General features: G+C 42.3%; 1 pseudogene; it reads right to left on the bottom strand.

Moving 5' to 3' along the window:
* LOC150068502 (uncharacterized) overlaps nucleotides 1-21,285 on the bottom strand; it is a 473,749-nt pseudogene extending 452,464 nt beyond the window's left edge.
* Nucleotides 21,286-21,680: the final 395 nt, after the last annotated feature.

The following is a 21,680-nucleotide window of genomic DNA, read 5'->3' as shown; positions in this document are numbered from 1 at the left end:
AATCTGGAGATAAGAGTCTCTCTGATTCATCTTCCTGGGCTAGCTTGGAACCTTGATCCTGTGTGTAGTTAGGATTATAAATAGACAAGGGCCACAAGAGTTACGGAACTTTCCACATGCCTGTGCAGGAGATTGCTCTAAGCCACAGCTCTGGTCTTCACACGTCTGCTGAAAATCCTTTCAAATACTTTGAAACACGATTCCTTCTTCCTTCCGGATAATATATAAAAGCTCACTATCCCGAATTTTAATTCCCTGTTTGCCTTTATTTCTTTTAAGCACTAAACTGATATTATTTTTAGTACACAGAGCACATCTATGTTAAGCAGAAAGGTCTGCATGAAGTAGTTACTCAATAAATCTTTGCTAAATGAATGCCAAAGCTTTGAGAAGCTAGCCTTGCCCTTCCTCCAGGATGGATGGAGCTAGGTAAAATACTCTTACAACTATGTTGTAAGTAAGAGAAGATGAATTTAGTTCACATCAGCTTCATTTGGGAAATATATACTCTTTTCATTTGAAAATATCCTTACATTGTCATTGCTAGTCTGTCTTCTTTAAGGAAAAGTATTTTCTCAAATATGTTTAGTCTAAATAGAGAAAAATAATAGGAACACTCTGGCATGGATGCAACTGAAATGCAATAACACCTCACTGATGTCATCATCACAAAAACATGATCTCATGCACATAAAACAACTCTCTTAATTAATATGGCTTTTTCTCAAAGCACTAAATATTATGTTTTTATTCTTACTGAAAGAAGAGCATGCTTAAATATATATTTTTTCTATTTTTACTATTAAAATAATGTAAGATATGCTCACAAAAATAATAAGTGAAGACAATTTTTTTGGCCAGTCCTGTTGCTTGGACTCAGAGTCTGAGCACTGTCCTTGGGCTTTCTCAGGGCTAGCATTCTACCACCTGAGCCACAGCACCACTTCTGGCTTTTTCTATATATGTGGTACCAAGGAATTGAATCCAGGTCTTTGTGCATGCTAGGCAAGCACTCTACCACTAGGCCAAACTCCCGGCCCATGAAGATGGTTTTTTAAAGTAAAGTAGGGTGCTGGTGATTCACATTTGTAATCCAAGCTACACAGGAGTCTGAGATCTGAGGATCATGATTCAATTTCACCACAGGCAGAAAAGTCCATGACATTCTTATCTACAATTATCCATCAAAAATTATGAAGTGGAGACGTGACTCAAGTGGTAAAGCACCAGGAAATAAAGTCTCAGAGACAGTTTCCAGGCCTGGTGCAAGCACAGGATACTGCCCTACCTAACTAACTACCTTACTAACTAACTAAATAAATATAAAGCAGGGTTTCACTTTGTTGCAACACATACATATTTGTATTTATACTTTATAGTTCTAGTAAATCAACAATAAAGAGTGTAAGCCAGACTCAAATGAACTTAGGCTCAATGGTTTCCCTCATTTGTCATAATCAGTAGAAACCTTGGGCTCTCCTAGCAGGGATTTGCAATAGAGCAAAAACTTTGATACAAAAGCCCATATAGTAGGACGCTAAATGAAAGGATCTCTAGGATATAGAAACATAAGCCATATAATGAATGATTGTTGTTCTTAAGGTACTATGTTATCTCTCATCTCTTTTGCTGTCCCTTGGCTATCTCATATTGTTACAGTATCTCACTTTGTTACCTGATATATCAGATATATTTGTATTTGGTTATTTGAAATTGGATAGGGAAGGGGGGAAAACAAGATGAGGGGTGGGGGTGGGAGTGGAGGGAAGGGAAATGGGGACCAAGACATGTGAAAGGGTATCAATGTATGGGAATTAATGCACCATCTATCTGGCAAATATCATGTAACCCTTCTATTAATTACAATAAAATATATGAAAAAAGAGTGAATTACGAGATGGTTTTACTTTGTCATTTTCTCTCACCTGTATTTCCTAACCTTTCTACAATAAAAGGTATAAGTTACATAATGAGAATATAAGTATGTTAGAATAAAAACTAGATTGGCTCTTAATATTTTAACAGGATTGGTATATTATGATCAAGTGACATATATAAATACATATTTATATATTTATAAAATATATTTTGGGTGCTGGTAGTATTGAGGCTTGAACTCAAGGCTTTGCACTGTTGCTTAGTTTTTTCACTAAAGAATGGTGCTATACCACTTGAACTCCGGTTTGGGCATTTTTCTGGTTAACTGGAGAGAAGGGTCTCTCAAATTAGCTGGCCTCAAACCACTCTCCTCATCTCTCAGTCTTCTGAGAACATTTATATTATATTCCCATCTAGAACTCAGCAAAATGGACAAGAACCACCTAGAACATTATGCTTTCAAACTCTTCTAGATTTTTCAGTGACTACTACAATCAGATTACAATTGGCCAAAGCAATGTATAAAATAGGATGCGCCTTTCTCATGGCCTTGAGGTTTACTGCCCAGGCTTGTTTAGAATACAAACTTCCGAATTCCTATTTTCTTTCCTTCATTTGCTGCAATAGCAAAGATTACATTCATGTTCCAGGAATGTGGTTCCAATCTAGCTCCATCCACAGTAACTAGCTAAGAGACCTTGGATAAGGTATTCAACTTAACTGTCTTGAAAAAGTTCTTGTCTGTAACTAGAAAAAGCAAGTAACCCTGGTATCATGTAGGAAGAGAAGACAAACAAACAAAACAAAATACAAAGCGACAACAACAACAACAACAAAAAAAAACCTCAAATGGACGGTGCTCACTACTGCCCCCTGCTGCTAGGTATGTTGTTCTTTATCCTCTCCCAGGAATTAATTCTGCCAGGTAACAGAGCGGGAGGTAAACAAATTCTATAGGAAGTCAACTGGTTTTAGAATTTCCCTTAAAATGCTAAGTCAGTTGTAATCATAGCCTGAGGAAGAGAAAAAAGATGTGATAAATGTGTTAAAGTATTTACCGACTTACAGCTCTCCTAATATCTAGTACATCGTGTAAGAGAATAATTTTAGTAGGTCTAGATAGAGGAAAAAAGCTGAATGTGTACATATACGTGTGTGTGTGTGTGTGTGTGTGAGAGAGAGAGAGAGAGAGAGAGAGAGAGAGAGAGAGAGAGAGAGAGAGAGAGAGAGAGAGAGAGCAAGAGAGACATGACAAAAACTTTCTTAAATCACAAACTCCTGGAGAAGTCATGCTCACAGCCCACTTACTCTTGAGTAGAAGAATGTAAGAACATCAGTCATTATTAAACCAAGTTACAAGACTGGAACCCATGTGATCTGGCTTAGTTTCCCCGCTAGGCCATGTTACAAGAAACTTTAAATAGGAGAAATTTCCTTCTACTTTTGTTTGACCACAAATGGAATATTTAGTACGGGCAACAGAAAGTACATGATGGCACATTTTTGCTAAAATAGGAATGCACCAGAGTTTTCTTTCATATATACTGATAGAAGATTCAAAGTAATCATATAAAAGTCATTTGTGCAAAAAAATGTGATAAACACTAATGAACCAAAAGTAGTCTTATAAAACTTGGAGGCTGACTCAAGCGGTAAAGCACCCACCATGGGCACAATTCCAAGAGAGCATGTGGCTCTGAGTCAAGGACTAGTGCCACACACACAAAAGGCAGTCTTAAACCTGTGTGTAGTAGTACATGCCTACTTGTACATGAACTACTTGAGTAGTTCAGCTACTCAAGATGCAGAAACAGGTGAATCACAGTTCATGGTCAGCCCAGAAAAAAGCTATTCAGACCCAAACAAAAGAGCGGCATAGAGGCTCCCAGCTGTGGTTCTAGTTGCTCAGGAGATAGAGGCAGGAAGGTCATAGCCCAAGGTCAGTTCTGGGCTATAAAGGTGAGAACCTATCTGAAAAATAAACTAAGCCCAAAAGGGCTCTAGGGGTAGAATGCTTGCCTCGTGTGTCTGAGACCCTGTGTTCAATGCTCAGTACTGCCAGAGAGAAAATGTGCTCACAAAGTCATTTTCTAGTGGTTATAGACAGTAACATATAATGGGCTGAAAAATTATTTCAGGAGCAAATAGATTTAAAAGATATACACTTCTAAGGAAGGAAATCATACATGTGCATTATTTTTAAAGTTGGCCAAAACTGAGAACTCTGAATGAGAGAGTAAAACAATTTTCCATAATTCATCACCAAGAGATAAACACTATTAAAATATTTTGATGCATTCCCTCCCTTTTGTGCTTACTTGTCTGATATTTATACATTTCTATATAAAACCATGCTGTTATAGGCATTTGTATCCTGCCTCTTCTTTGACTTATTATAATGTAAGCATTTTATAGGGCACTAAAATTCTTTGTAAACATCGTTTTTAATAGCTGCATAAATGTCCTATGGTAAGGATTTACCATGATTTACCTAACTGTTTGCTCATTCTTGGACATTTTCTCTGCTTCTAGTGTTTCTTCTCACACACAGGGATTCTAAAGATGGTATGCAATAGAAGACAGGTTTATTTCTCAGACAAAGATGTACACAGCCATGACATACTGAAGTAGAAGATGGGCTGTTAGCCTTGGGCTCTATCAAAACAGGCATTTCTCTTTCAGTCCAGACATAATGTTTTAATGTTTTTACTGATCATGTTTGCTTGTTTGCTTGTTTGTTTGTTTGAAGGCAGGGCCTCACATTCTTGCTCGGCTTTTTCACTCAAAGATGATGAAGTACAGATCCATTTGTGACTTGGTGCTGTTTGCTTGGACATAAGAGTCTCACATACTTTGCTGCCAAAGCTGGCTTTGAACCATGACCCTCAGATATCAACCTCCTGAGTATCCATGATTACAAGTATGAGCCACTGGTGTCTGGTACACTCATTGATTTTAATTCAGACTTTTATTACTAGGCGTCTCTTCACAAATGTGATTCATATCTCACACAATTGCCAAGACTCAGTCATAAATCTCCTTTTTATTATTTTGGTAAGTGGTGTTTAATTTGTTAGAAGGTCAAAAATGACTCTATAGGGGCCGGGAGTTTGGCCTAGTGGTTGAGTACTTGCCTAGCATGCACGAAGACCCGGGTTCAATTCCTCGGTACCACATACATAGAAAAAAGCCAGAAGTGGTGCTGAGGCTCAAGTGGTAGAGCTCTAGCCTTGAGAAAGTCCAAGGACAGTGCTCAGGCCCTGAGCTCAAGCCCAGGACTGGCAAAAAAAAATGACTCTATAGCTTATTGCCACACTGACCAGAGACTAGAAGTTCCACTTGTGATCCTCCCATGGTTTCCTTCCCATTTAGTAAGAATATTTATCTTTGCTTTCAGCTCAATTCTTGGCCAGTTCTGTCAGATGCCAGAGGGTTTTCCCTTGGCTTTGCTGCCTCCTCTAGAATTAACTTGTCTTCCCAAGCCCTTACATTGTGTGTCCCATGGTGACCAGAACTCCCTTGGGGGGCGCCACCCTTTACAAAAGAGCTTAGAACAGTCCATCTCACTCAGCCCTCCAAAGAAATCATAACAGGAACATAAATGTCCCACCTGTGTCACCAGATGAAGACCTTAAACTTGGAGCTAATTGAAGTAGTCACAGCAAGAAGCAAAGCCTTCGGGAGGCTATTAATAATGCACCATGTGGTCACAAAGGCAACACATACAAAAGAGCATATTTTAAGCATATTTAATAAAAAATGCAAAAACGACAGCAACGTGAGCTAGGCACTTCAATGGATTCTCCTTGAACCTCATAGTTCACCAGAGTCTAAACATCTAGAGATCTGTCACAAATGAAGTCTAAATTAAAAATATAACTTCTTGTTAGGGTCAAAATGGACACATCACAAGACAAATAGAATAAAGCACATGAAAAGATGAAACAGGAAAGTTTATGAGACAAAAGAGAGCCAAGACTTCAAAGCCCACTTCTATTATAGTGGAAAGGATTGACTTGGCACCAACCCCAGTTACTCAGGAGACCTAAAGGATCACAGTTCTCAGTTCAAAGCCAGCCTGAACAGAAGTATCTTCAAAACTTCATCTTTAAATAACCAGCAAAAAGCCAGACTGAAGGCATGATTTGGATAGTAAAACACTGGCCATGAACAAATAAACGGAACTATTGTGAGGTTCTGAGTTCAAATCCTGGTGCAAAAAAAAAACAACACTTGAAACTGGAGCATGGTAGATCGACCTGAGCAGATGACTTTATCTTGCCAAATACCAGCTCCCTGGTTGGAATTAGACATCTGAAAAGGTAAATAAATCAGGACCAATCAAGGTTCATTCTCACTGCACAGAAAATTCAATTGGGTTCAATCAGACACTGAAATTTAAACAAGATTGTATTCTTTAGCTAATCCTCCTATCACTAAATTTGATATTTCAGTGTCAAAGATGGCATGGAGATGCCAGTGGCTTCTTTTTCTGCACTACAGTAGCAGCAGTGTGCTTAAGAGCAAAGGACAACCTTGCAGACAGGAGCCTGAAAAAACCATGTAATCTTCCATTCTAACCAGCAAGGTGGGGACTTTCTTAAATGATAAAAATCTAATTACTTATTTGGAAATGCCAACACATGTTATTTTTAAAAATGCTGGTTGAGTAGATGAAATAGCCATTAATACTATAAGAGAGCTCTTTCTTTCCCTTTTCTTTAGGATATGGACAGCTGAACCTTCTTTTATTTATTGAACAAATCTCCAAATTTTAAACAAAAGTAGGTAGGTACTTCTTTGCTGAGGAGAAAGTTCTTATTTTATAAGAGAACTCTGCATAAATAAACAAATAAGCAAATGCCAGGGAGTCTGACTTACTGTTTGGAAAGTAGTATTATTTTAAACGCTGTTTTGAGAAATACAGGTTTGAATTTTCTACAAACTGTGGGTGGGGCCAATTGTTTGGAATTGAGATTTTTTTCATTTCTTGGACAAACAATATGATACAAATAAACCTACAAGAGTCTAAAGAGACAAACAGCCACAGGCAGATTCAAAAATGTATTCAACAAGTAAAGGAAACAAGACGTGGAGGGAGGACTTACCTTGCAAACATCGGTGAGACCTGAGTTCAAACCGCCAGTGCTATGATAAAGAAGAAAGAAAAAAAGCCCTGATGAACCCCAACCAAACCATATAAATGGCTCTTCAAGGAAATATATTTTTATATCAAATGCAAATAAAGTCTTTATTTAAATTCATATATCTCAGTGTAGGCTTTACTACCTTCTTGGTTTTTGATAAATAATTAATAACAGAGATACTGGCTATATTTGGAACTCCTAGAATTTCAGAATGACTGATGCAGGTTTACACTCGTTTTTAACTAAAAATATATGGCAGAAAAGCCAGTCTACTAGGTAAATTTGAGAAGGGTAAAAATTTAAGAAATAATGAGGGCAACTGTACACTGATGTCACATAATAAAAAAGTTTATGAAAATTGCAAGACAAAAGCAATTGATAAAAAGTGACTGATAAATGCATAATGCACTCACTGATTTCATTGATTTAGTTATTCCACAACAGGCACATATTTTGAAACCAAGTGATGTATATGATAAATAAACATACTTTTGTCAATTTTTTGATTTCCATTTTACAAAAGTGTAGAGAAACGAGGTTGATCTAGTTATTCCACAACAGGCCTATTTTTGAAACATGGCATGCATGCCAAATATACCTAATTCTACCAAATATTTTTGACAACCCATTTACCTGAATGAGGAGAAGCTAAAACCCCTAGAATATATCTCTCAGAGATCATAAAACTGCAGAGCTACTGTGGAAAACAAGATGGGCATGCCATTAAAAATAGAAATGCTCTAGAAAGCAGCAATCCGACTTCTAAGACTGTATCTAGAAGAACTGAGAAAGATTGAAATGAACAGGGGTGTTTGCATACACAAGTTCACATCCACACTCTCCAAAATGCGCAAGAGATTATCAGTAGCCCAAAATGTTCACCTACAGATAGTGAAGAAGAGAACTTCAACATAGAATCAAAAATCCAGCTGTTCAAGCGAAAGAAAAACTTGCCACATGCTACAGTCCGGGTAAACTTTCAAGTATGTTACTTGGGAACCACCCCAAAATCGAAATAAAATTATTGTATAATTCCTTTGCTAAAGTCGCTAACCTCAACAGAAAAAAAAAACTAGAATTTTGGTTCTAACATTGGGGGGAAAGGACATACTAAACTGCTAGGTAAAGAGTTCCAGTATTTCAAGATGAAAATGTCCTCAAAATCTCTTATGCCAGGGCGCTGGTGGCTCATTCCTATAATCCCAGCTACTCAAGAGGCTGAGATCTGTACAAGTGGTGCTGTGGCTCAAAGTAGTAGAACACTAGCGTTGAGTGGAACAGCTCAAGAACAGTGCCCAGGCCCTGAGTTCAAGTCCCATGACCGACAAAAAATGCAAATATGGTCAATAGATCCTAATAGTACAACTTAGAGAGAGAAGAGAGAGGAGAGAGAGAGAGAGAGAGAGAGAGAGAGAGAGAGAGAGAGAGAGAGAGAGAGAGAGAGAGAGAGAGAGAGAGAGAGAGAGATATTTAAGAACATAACTGCAGTACAAGAGAGCATTTCACAAAGCCTCATGTGCTGGTGTAGTGTGGAAAAACTGGTACTATCAGATGCCTCCAGAGATTTTGCTACTACCTGCCAGACTTTCTTGCCCTGTGTCCATAGCATGGATTTGAAAACCAAAGTAGAGCCCTGGAAAACTACCACACACCATGGGTAACATGCTTAGGAGGCAGTTTCAAAAACCATCCTACATGCTCATTTCACATCACGATTTGGGGGCCTCACACACAGAAGGCACGGAGTTTTAGAGTGACCTCATCCTTTCAGTTCTTATGGTTTGATATGGTCTGCATTGTAGTAGGTTGCCAAATCCAAGGACAAATAGAATCTTAGCCTCCAATCACAAGTCATCGTGACACAATGTACATCAAACTGGTTTTTAGTGCAGTTTATTGGCATGGAAGGTTTTGGATCAATTTGACATTAATCTTCACCTCTTTACCCAGATGGTTGGGTTTTGTTATGATTAGGAATGTTCCTGTGTGTGTGTGTGTGTGTGTGTGTGTGTGTGTGTGTGTGCGTATCTGCCCAAACTAGGGCTGGAACTCAAAGCTGGCACTGTAGAGCCAGAGCTCCACTTATTATTTTGTTTTGGATGTTCATTGAAGATGAATCTTGGAGGCTTTTGTTCCTGGATTGGGTCTGCACCTGATTCGGAAGATATCAGCTTCCTGAGAAGCTAGGACTATAGGCACAAGCTATGCATGCCTGGATAGAAATGTTCTTTAGAGAAAAAAAACATATATATATATATATATATGTCACTCAACTACTTCTTTTTACTAGAAAGGGCTTCTCATGACCTAGAGGCAAAGGAGAGCTACTATCTTAGAAGAGCACTGCTCTACATTAATGAGGGAATGCTAAATATTTGCCTTGAATAAGTCAAATAAGACAATGTTAAGGTTAGATCATCCCAGAAGCACATGCATCTTAGAACCTACTCCAATGTTGTAAGAAATAAATGATGAATTACAGTAGCTATGATACCATTAGTATTTCAATTGGGACAGCTAACTTTTAGGACAGTCACAAAAGGAGCTTGCATGTTCACAAATACTTTAACTTCCTGTTAGGTAATTGTGTGTGTGTGTGTGTGTGTGTGTGTGTGTGCGTGCGCGCGCGCACGCGTGTGCATGCGTGCGCATAATAAGAGACCAAAAGGATGTGAAATATAAAAATGTAAGGTGCAAATGGATTACTAAATTTTGGGGGTAGGGGCGTGTTGGGTATGGAGATACTGCGGATTCATTGGTACTGCGGATTGAACACAGGGCCTTCCACACACTAGGCCTTTTCACTCGAGGCTGGCACTCTACCACTTGAGCCATGATCCACTTTTAGTTTTTCTTTGCTGGTTAACTGGAGATAAGAGTCTGGAAGACTTACCTGCCTGAACTGACTTTGCGTCTTGATCCACAAATATCAGTCTTCTCAACAGCTAGGATTACAGGTATGAGGCATCAAAGCTTAGCATCAGAAACTGGTTTGCATTCAACAATAATGTTTGCCTTTACACTTAGCTCTCAAAGAAATGGGAACCTAGCTGTTGAAATGATTGGCCACAAGGAAAGAAAGAGCCACAGAAAAACATGCTGAAAAGGAATATAAAACATTTGGGATTGAAACCCTTTACCTTTGAGCATATTTAGCTATACAGTGATAGTACTTCAGTGAACCCCAGTGACTTAGTGAACCCCCACCAACTAGTATAGCCTTCAACGCCATAGGTAGTGCATTAGACATGGCTAGCAGCTCTCTAGTCCCTTACATTTCAATGAACCTGAGCTCTTTAAATGTGGCCCTGAGTACACCTTTAGCAGTGAAACAATTAAAATGTGGAGTATCTACTGTGTACAGTCTTATGATAGAAGACTACTGACTGAGCTGTGTCCGAGCCCAGACTTGTTACTGATAGTTGAATTCAAGTAAGACCAGCTTCCCAAACAATCCAAGAAATACATTTGTGTGATGTGAATGGCTCCTACGCATGAATGGTATTTTCTGGATCCAAATTCATTCCAGTATTGCATCTACATGCCAAAAGATGAGTGTACATACTGGTAGTTATCACATAATTGGCCGATGTGCATTGCTGTGTCTTGAGTTTCTACTCATTTTATTTTGTATTTGGCATTCCAGCACAGTTAAAGGAAAGTCATGTTCAGTTTTGCCCATTCCAATACACAGAGAGTTCAAAAGTTCAAAAGATAAGAAGTTGTTCTCAGCATGAGTAAACTGTGAAACGCATTGGAAAATAAATTTTTGATGTCAACATACAGCCCCAGTTTATTCATGCTGAGAATTGTTTTCTTATCTGTTTTTGGACTCTGAAAGCTTTCAGAGCCAAAATTTGTTTAAACTCCATAATCAAGATGCAGCAGGATTTGACTATTATTTTTTATTATGAGATAATTTTTCTCTCCAGCAATTAGGGAGGTATGAGTTACAAATAAAATATTATATGCACTCATACACAAACATGCTATGTGCAGGGAAGAATTTCAATAGTGTAAGTCTTTGAACAACTTATAGTTGTAAAAAATGGAATATGTGAGCTGGGAATGGTGACTCACACCTATAATCCTAGTTACTCAGGAGGCTGAGATTTGAGGATCTCGGTTCAAAGCCAGCCCAGGCATTAAAGTCCATGAGACTCTTATCTACAATTAACCACCAGAAAAGGGGAAGTGGGGCTTTGGCTCAAGGGGTAGGGCAGAAGCTTTGAGCTAAAGAGCTCACCACAACCGACAAAAAAAAAAGAGGAATATGTGTTATCCAGTGGTCCAGTGGGGAGGAGGTGAAGGGGAAAGCTATAGACAAATAGACAGAAAGGAAGACTGAGGAAAAGCAGTCATATTGAACATGGATATGTGATAATGGAGCTGGCTAAAATGAAAGAATGGGCGGGGTCAGGGGAGATGGGGAAAAATAATGCAAGCGTTAACGATGATCAAGATGCATTGTACTCACGAGCTGACATGTTGAGTTGAAGCTCATCTGTACAGATACAGATGATTTTCTATCTAGTGAACATATCTATTAACTAACTGGCTATTTTATTATACAGAGAGGACATCTATGATCTCTCCTATTAGAAAAATTCAAGCAAACAGGACAGTCTGAACTGCAAATCATACATTAGAACTTCACATTTACTTTGATATGCCAACTACACCCATAACACCATAACAAAAATCCATAGGCCCTACAACTACACTATAAAGATAGTTTTCTTACTAATTGAAAGCAAAGGAAGCTCACACCTCCGGAGGATTGCCTCTTCCCTCAAGAGTAAAACCCACTGAAGCTCACAATTACTGTCAATCCTTAATTAGCCATGTCACCCAGGAGTAACATTAAGCACCACTGAAAACAGTCTGCTGAAGAGAGGCAGAAGACATTTTCCAGATCATGCCTTGACAAGCAGCGTCATTTATGCGGATGGAATTGATGTCATAAAGCTGTGACTGTTAATGTCTTTACTGATTCTCAACATGTCCACATCATTACCACGTGGTTATCAAAAAGACTTGTTATTAAGAAAGGAAAGATCTCCAGACACCCATGTCACCCATAACATATAAAAGTCAGTTTCAATTGCTGTGACAGAGACAAAAATCACTCCTAGGGAAAGAAACAGGTAAATCCAGCACTGGATCTGAGAGATGGGCCAGGAAGACTGGGCAGGAAGAGGCAGGGAATTACCCAGGGCGATGACGTGGGGACCCTAGAACTCTATTGCAGCAGACAGGGCAATGCCAGTCCTGCTCCTACAGGTGTTTGTCAGCCCCAGAAGATACAGCCCTTGCCAGTCTATGCTCCACAGCCTGCCTGGCCTGTGCTATTTTCTTTCTTCGACCCCAGTCCCAAGCTTACCTCCACTGCCACCATGATTTCCTTCTCTTTTGTATTTTTGTTGATATTGAGCCTTGAACTGACTGCCTGGGCACTGTGCCTTAACTGTTTCATTCAGGATTGGTGCTCTGCCATTTGAGACACATATCCACTTGCAGCTTTTTGGTACTAAGATTAAGTTGAGTTTCACAGCCTTACCTGCCCAGGTTGGCTTCAAATTGAGATCCTCTGATCTCAGTCTCCTCACAATCTAGGATTACAGTCATGCTTTGGTCTGTTTTGTCAATCTTCACTACCATCTCACAGTCCTGAATGGTAGCTTCACCCAGCATTGTTAGCTCTTCAGGTCCAAGGCAAATGCCTTGATGGATGCATGTGGACTCTGGCTTCAGCCCACGTGTGAGCAATTCTGCTGTGGTAATTCAGAGGAAAGTTCTCTGCATTTCTGGCTGGAGAATCTTGTTGAGGGGGCGGTTGTGCCTGACAGCCATTGTCTGGTTCTATAGAAGGAACATGAAGCTCCTTCATGGTAGCCTCCACTTTGGTCTTAGTGACCCCGAGCAGTGCTGTGCAAGCTGCATTCTCAGTAGAACAATGTTCTCACCTTTGGGTCTCTTTAGTCAATCACTTTTCATGAGTGACACTGTCCACCTCACAACACCCTGCTTTCTCCACCTCCCCTCATGCCTTGTGTAGTCTCATGCATTCCTCTTTTCAGTTTCTCAAACTGCTCCTCTATCCTCGCTCCTCTAGTAGTTTCTGGATTATAGGCCAGATGCCAATGACTGATGCCTGTAGTTCTAACTATTCAGGAGGTTAAGATCTGAGGATCACGGTTGAAAGCCAGACGGGGCAGATACATCTACAACACTGTTATACCCAATTAACCAGCAAAACATCAGAAGTAGAGTGTTCATCAAGTGGTAGAATACCAGTCTTGAGCGAAAAAGCAAAGCAAGCACATGAGGCCTTTAGTTCAAGCAACAGCACACACACACACACACACACACACACACACACACACACACACACACACACACACAGAGTTTCCAGGTTCCCTTCCTCATGAGTCTTTTCTCCTTATCTTCCATAATGTCAACCTCAAAACCTGGGGCGAACACTATTGAACTTCCCTGATGGTGATGAAAAGCTGTTCCAGAAAGTCTTCCATTGAAATCCCTCAGACACATAAGTGCCACAGAGTCCTCTACCTGGCTTTTCTCTTCCAAGGTCACCTTTTCCCTCATGTTTCTGAATTTCATGTGGCTATACTCGAGTCATCCACTCTCCTCACATTCAGCACCTCCACTTCATCATCATTTTTCCCATCTCTTCCTTCCTATCCTCACTACAACCATTTCTCACTGTGCCGCCTCTCCTCAACTACAGATAAAACTTCTCAACTATGGCTTCATCTCTCGCCAACCCATTCTTGACACAAAAACCGCAAACTCCTCTGTTTATAGGTTACTCCAGTGTCTTGTTGGCCCAGGCACAAATGAGTTGAGAGTGGTGACAGATCAGAGTGGATCCTTGACCAAGCAAGAATGCACACTGAGTCCGTCAGGTCCCTCTGCAGTGTCGGAAGCCCTGGTATACAAACCCAATGAACTATGCATCTGGACTCTGCTAAATTCATCTACTGCTGCTTCCAGTCTTCTTTCTCACTGGCTTGAAATTTTGCAACTGTAAGCTTCAGTCTGGCCGAATTATCTCCCTCCCTCTGAATTCTGTGTTACCTAAGGAAAGAGAATCATCTTTCTCTCTTCTGGATCCTCAAAGTCTAGTGGAGTACTTGACACTGAATAAATGTTTGTTGGATGAAGTGACAAAACGAAATCAGCCACATATTAACCAACTCTCTTACTGATTTGATTTTGGTGTCAAAGGAGAAAAGATAAACACTGGGAATTTGAACACAATCCTTTGGGTAAACTCACTGAACCTATACTCATCTAGTTTCAATCTGCTCCTACCTATTAAAGAAAATAGTCTCCAATAGATCAGGCAAAAGAGCAAGAACTGACAAAGGAGATCCCATCAAATTAAAAAGCTTCTGCTCATCATAGGAAATAATGACCAGACAGACTACAGAAAGAGAGAAAAATCTTTAAAAGCTGGTTGTCCGTCAAGGAATTAACCTCTAGAATATATAAAGAGATTAAGAATGAACTACCAAAGGAACACATAGCCCAAGTGACAAACAAATAAATCAAACATATACTTCTCAAAAATTTACAAATGCCAAATAAAGGCATGAAGAAATATTCAATGTCCTTAGCTACAGATGAATTAAACAAAATAATATTGAGATGCCATTTCACCATAGCCAGAATGGCCATCGTCAAGAACCCAAACAACTACCAATATGTGTGAGGATACTGGGAACTGTAATTAGGAAGTCAACAGAGAGGTTCAAAAAAGTTAAAAACAGAATTAAAAACAGACTGTACTAGTCATTCTGACATATTTAAGGACTATAAGGGAGCATAAAACAGATATAGCTTGGCCCCTATGTTTACTGCAGCACTATTCACAACAGGTAAGTAATGGAATAAATGTAAGTGCCTACAACAGAAAATGTGGGATATGCAACAGAAAATGTGGGATATGAAATTTTGTTGCTTGCATTATGAAATAAGCCATACTCAGAAAGACAAATATTACATCTCTTCCCTCATACATACAATTTAGACAGAAAACTGGGGTAGGGATGACATGAATATAAAAAGGAGAGACTATTGGATTGTATAATAGCATGGCAGGAAAACATAAAGAAAAAACAGCATGATAGAGGGTATGATAAAAATATATTATGTACATATGTAAACATACCACAAGAGACACCACATGGAAATCCCCCTTACACAGTTAATATACATTAAGAGAGTAAAGAAGGAAAGAAAAAGAAAGGAAAGAGGAGGGAGGGATGGAGGAAGAAAACAGAAAGCAGATGCTGGGTTAAAAAGAGAACCAAAAGAAAAAAGAAAAAAAAGAAACGTTAGCACAAGTTTGTTGAGACACAATTCTTCTGAGTCCATCCAAAATTCATTCCACCTCTTCACAGCCTAAGCATCCTCAGATAAGTTACCTGTCTAGACCACAGTGCTCTCATCTGAGTAAAAGATGATGATATTATTTGCCCTTCGTGATTATTATTAGCATTAATGATATTAATGGATACAAATTGCTGAAAATAATTCACTCATGAGGCATGTACACCCTTCACTTTTTGAGTTCACTTTATGTTCATTAATGTCATTGATCTACATGAGAAAGTAATTTTTGAACTAATTTAAACTAATGATCAGATGACAGTCTATGCTTCAAAATGGATTTTTACAGCCCCAGACATCTCTAGTTTGCTCTTGCCAAGGTCTGAATATTTCCTCTAAAATGTTTCTCTTGAGGTGCTTATCTCAAGTCAATGGTGGTAGAATGAAGGACATGGGAGTCATGGGAGAGGAGTCTCCATAAATGAGACTAGTGGCCTTTATTATAGAATAAACCCAAAATGCTGTTTTCCACTTCTATCACTTGAGAACACAGTTCTGTGAACCAGTTTTAATAGGTCCCAGAAGACATTAGATCTTCCAGGGCCTTGATATCAGATTGCCAAGCTCCAGACTTCAGAAATAAATTCTTTATAAACAATCCAGTTGGTAGTTTTCTTATAACATCCTGACAGTCTAACTCAATTCCAGGCTTTGTCTTAACAAAAGTAAAATCAGCCAGTCATCAGTGGCTCATGCCTGTAATTCTAACTATTCAGGAGGCTGAGATCTGGGGATTGCAATTCAAAACCAGCTCAACAAGAAAAGTCCATGAGACTCCAACTAAGCACTGAAAAAGCTGGAAGTAGAGCTATGGCTCAAGTGGTAGAGCACTAGCCTTGAGCAAAAAAAAAAAAATTAAGAATAGTGCTCAAGCCCTGAGTTTGAGCCCCAGGACCAGTATAAAAAGAAAAGAGAAGGGGGGAAAAGGAAAGAAATGAAGAATAAAAACAAAAGCATCTGGCTGTCAATGGCTCATGCCTATAATCCTCGCTACTGAGGAAGCTGAGATCTGAGGATCAAGGTTCAAAGACAGCCTGGGGAATGAAAGTCTATAAGACTCTTACCTTCAATTAACCACCAGAAAATCAGAAGTGGGGCTATGGCTCCAGGGGTAGGGTGGTAGCCTTGAGCTGAAGGGCTCAGCGACAGTGCCCAGGCCCAGAGTTCAAGCTCCATCACCAACAAAAAAAAAATTAAATAAATAAAACAGAAAGAAAAGAAAATAGAATCTTGCAGGAATTTCTGAGCTATAGGCCACACTCTGTTACTCCTTTTCACTAGTCCAGATTGTTCCCCTTGCTTCTTAAATTGCTTCGTTTACAAATCAACCGGATCTTCATAAAATCTCTGCTTCTCCCATATTGACCCTGAGCTTCTTCATGAAGTAGAGGAAGGGAGTACAAAAGAAAAGGAGGAAGAGGAGGAGGAGGAGGAGGAGGGGGGGGGAGAGGAGGGGGAGGAGGTTGGATATAAAGTGTCCCCAGTTTCACCTGTAACAGCTTGGTCCCCAGTACAATGCTGAAAAGTACAGCTTTGGGGAAGTGATTGAATTCTAAAGCCTCTGACCCAATGAGTAGACTGATCCCTTCATAGAGGTGATAGGGGCCTCCCTGGAGGAAATAGATTACTGGGGATGTAGCCTAAAAAGACAGGCCACGTACTTGACAGACTTCCAGTCTGTTTCACAGCCCACATCTAGGTGGGCAATTCTGCCCAGCCACGCCCTTCTCCCACAACATTGTGTCTCACCACTGCCTGGAACCAACAGAGCCAGCCTATCAGGGACTAAACCCTGTCACACCAGAAGCACAATGAGTCCCATAGAAGCAGGGATGGGAGGTGTCTGACAGAGCTTAGGAGAATGCTGAGACAGAGACACAAAGTAGCCACACCTTAAAAATCCCTTCCAGGGATGAAAGAAACCCAAATATTCCAAGTTCTATGAGTTGAGACTGCTGGCTCAGTCTTGTTTTATCTCTGGTATGACACGAACAACGTTTGATCTTACTATTTCTCGTGTTATTATTTACTACTGTTTGTGTGATTATGCAATTATTTACAAGAGTAAATTACAAAGGATAAACCTTAACAAGAGTACATTACAGTTAGTCATTTCCCTTTGATGTCTCAAAGATCTAGGTAGAGTTTATTTCCCCCTTCCTTAATCCTTCAGAAAACATTTGCAGAGTGGCATTATCATAAGTAAACTCTTCAATATCCCTTTATCAAAATACTACCACCAGTCCAACTCTGCATCTTATAAAGTTCTTGCCAAGGAGGTTTCTTCCCTTACAATTCCTAGTTAACGCCGAGCAGATCATTGGAACACTTGTGCCTGCAGATCTGAGGATCAGGAAATTTTCTTATGAAGCCTTTCTGTAATGCAGAGAAAATTCAGATCATTCTTCTGCAGAATGGGTAATTATCATTCCAAGTCAGCATCAAATGTCAATAGTCCCTTACAGCTGTTGCACTAATCATAAGAGAAAGTTTTCTTTAATATCCTCTAGGTAGACGGTGCCAAATATTGACAATGCCTGGGATGATTTAAAAGAACTTGGTAAAAACAGGATAAAGATTGGATGGCTCAAAATGCTACACATGTTCAGAACTCTAGCCGTGGAACCAAACTGCCTTGTCTCAGATCTTGTGGATTTGGGGAGTGTGAACATAACTGAGTATCCACCATAAGACGAGAATGACCGTACTGCTTATGTCCCAAACTAAATGAAATAGGACATTTGTAGAGGTGTGCTCGCTTCTATGTAAGAACTCAAATATTTTCCAATGTCTAGTTTCATAATAGACAATTGTGTACTCTTTGTGGAATACAGATTTTTCCACTCAAGAAGCCTTCAGTTGCCCAAGGTCTAAATATTTGCGACACATGAAAATTGGCTGGATAGATGGATCGCCATTGGAACTGAAAACTCCCTGACGTATATCTTCAGCTTCATTAATGACATTTTGAAAGTGAGTTTACCTTTTGAGGAATGTACCACGAACACAATGCATTATGTTCATGCTGACCATCAACCACACCGTTGCCCTCTAGCCCACCAAATCTGCTCAAGTACAAGATCAGCAACATAAATCACTTTCCCGTGTTAATGACCTGTAAGTGCCAGTCAGTAAGATGACAAATTCTCATTAGTGTTTTTCACCTCATTAGAAGCCTGCTTTCACTGATAATGGACCTCAGAGGTCAATAAAAATCTCAGGAAGAATTCTGTGTAATTTACCAGATGGACAGGTGTGTGGAAGCCAGGTGTGATGGAGAGCTTCATTCCACATGCCCACAACAATTGCAAAACACTTCCACAGAAATCCAGCACAGAATCCTTGGTTCCTGGTAAAGAACTTATCATTCACTCATATACCAGGAAGGACTAAACATAAATTTGATTGGATTTTCCCCTACCAGATTTTAAAGAGTACCAAGAACTTTCAGAGGGTTCTTAATGAAGCACTGGGGTAATAAACAATATCTACAAAATGATTCAAGATTTCATGTTGTCTTTAATATCTGATTTCACCTCACCTGATAAGTAAATGAACTGGCTGCAGTGGCAGTCACTTTTAAAAATGCAATGTCATCCTTCAGCCTTCTCCACAGAGGGATCAACCCTGAAATGTGAGGTAAAGCCCATTCAGTGATGTAAAAAGAACTGGCTCCATCCTGCTATTCCTCAAAGCCTTCCCAAAGACATGACAATACATGGGTGTTTCCATTACTAACCACTACTAAGGCAACCCAGACTCCACTTGAACACCTGCCCTTGATAAAAGGGCAAGCTTGGGGGGGGGGGGAGAGAATAAGAGAGAAGTCTCTAAGAAGTGAAGATGTATGCATGCACAAGCTATCCGAGATAGACTGGAAAGCCCAAACCAGCCACTTCTCCCAAATAAGCACAATCAAGAACAATCACATTCACAGAAACTCCTTGTATTTTTGCAAATTGGCACTGGCAAACTCTGCAGGCGTGAAAGGGAAGTGATATCCCAGCCACACCTCAAGACTGCTAGTTAGTGACATGTGCTAGTACCAGGTAGCACACTGAATCTCACACCAGTGCGCTGAAACACGAAAATGTAAAATGAAACTTAAAACAGTATTTTTTAATAGGAGGGGTTCTGCTTAATTATCTGAGACATTCTGTTTTGTTTTTTCTTAAGAGGCACCTTTCAGAAAAGCAGACCAGCAGTGGAGGAGCAGCAAGGCAACAAATAATGTTCAAAACATTCTTGTGTCTCTGCGTGATTGCTCAGGAGCAGAAACGGAAGCCCAGAACCGCATCAGGCTTCTCTCTCAGACTGTTGGGTGGAGTTGATCCTGCGGATGTTGCAAAAATCTGCCCAAACTTCTCCAGGCAGTCGGAGAGGACTTCCCCTGAGTTCAGTGCTACACTGTGCTCCACCAAGAATGAGCACATCCACCCCTGCATTCCTCATCTAGAAACAAAGCCAAGCCCCCCCCCCAACCCACCCCACCCCTGCCGCCCCTCACCAGCGCCCCGGCGCCTACCCGACCCCGCCGGGCTCCCCGAGGGAGACGGCTCTGAAGCAGAAGGCAGGGGCTCGCCGTCCTGCTCGCTCCCACGTCGCCTCTCCCATCAAACCTGTGGAATAACGCGTGGCGGGGACGTGCCCGAGCCTCTCCAAAGGGAGGCAGAAAACGCACGTGCAGGGGCTCAGTAAAGAGCAGACACTATCAGGAAACTCTGGCGCAGGGTTGCCTTCGAAAGCCCTGCCGAGAAAGTGTCACTGCTGTTCACCGATTACTTCCGAACCGGATTTTTAACGGAAACCCACACTTACACACACACACACACACACACACGCACGCACGCACGCACACGCGTGCATGCAAACTTGGCGCCGGAGGGGCGCGATCGGTCAGGCGCTCACAAAGTACCACGAGTGCAAAGCACACAGCCCGGCCCGCAGTCCTAGTGTTTGCTCCCCAGAGACACACGGGTGACCCCACTTCCAGGTCCCCACCGCCAGCCCCCAGGAACCGCCCGGGGACCCCACCCCCGGCAGCCAGCGTCCCCTCCCCCACTCTCGGACCCTCGCTCCCCGCGGGACCCACGGCGGCTCGTAGGACCGGGGCGCGCGGGACTCCGGCTTCGCGCCCCCGGCGGGCTGCGCGGATGCCACTCACCTGCCGGGCCGGAGCGGTAGGGCGCTTCCTGGCGGCCAGCTGGCGGTCACCCAAACGCCACCGCAGCGAAGCCACAGCGGGCGAAGTCCTCTCGGCCAGGCCACGCCGCCCAGGCCACCGCCCCGCGCCGCGCGCCGCTCCGAATCCACCAAGTCCAAAAGCCGGTGCCGAAGTTGGGCTCGCCCAAGCAGAAGTTGGTGTGCGGGGATCCCAGGACGGCCCGCCCGCCCCGGGCCTCGAATCCCGGTCCAGGGCGCCGCCCCGGCTCGGCCTCGCCGGGCGGTACGGACGACCCAGAGAGCCGAAGGAGACGCGGGGAGAGCCCCGGAGGCGCGCGGAGCGGACGAGCTGCTCCGCTCAGCTCCGCCGCGGAGAGTGGAGACTCCGCTGCTCCGCGGCCCCGCGGCCCCCGCAGCCCCGCTGCCATGGAAACGCGCTCGCCGCCCGCCGGCCCGGCCCCTCCGGAGCGCTTAAAGAGACAGCGCGGTGGCTGGGCGCGGGGCTGGACGACCCCGCCCTCCGCGCCCCCCTTTCCCCCGCCCCTCTGGAAAGCGCCGCGGGGAGGCGAGCGCCCGAGCCTGGGCGCTGGACCAGTAGCTGGGTTGCAAATAAAGGACTCGCTCCCTAGACCTTCCCCCCACACGCCTCCCAACCTCGTCCTGCCCACCCACCCTCCATCGCCCCCCCCAAGATAATCGTAATGAACCCCGCCAAAGATGTTAACCAGCTGGGTCCCCCAAAACACCCACCTGCTCAGCGCCCCACCCGCAGCTCCTCCGCCGCCAGCAGTGCCCGCGAGCGGACGACTCTGCTTCACCTCCTGCCGCCTCCCCAACCTGGAGCGCGGGGATGGGTCGAACCCCCGACTGGGGAAGAGCGTTTGAAGTGGGAACCAAAGCGCACTTGAGTGGCCTCTCCCGCCGAGTCCACGGCAGCCGGCGGGTCCGCACATCCGCCATCCTCCTCGGGAGACAATCTCCTCGAGTAGGATTTGGCCAGCCTGGCGCTCACTTTGGGCACCAGAGTTCGAAGGAGGAGCCAAGCCTAGCCCGGGACCCTCGGGGCGGTCGCCT

This window comes from Megascapheus bottae, chromosome 1 (genome assembly GCF_031878675.1).
Source record: "Megascapheus bottae isolate mThoBot1 chromosome 1, mThoBot2.hap1, whole genome shotgun sequence".
Taxonomy (NCBI): Eukaryota; Metazoa; Chordata; class Mammalia; order Rodentia; family Geomyidae; genus Megascapheus; species Megascapheus bottae.
Note: the sequence above shows the minus strand (reverse complement) of the source record. Positions and strands in the feature narration are given on the sequence as shown.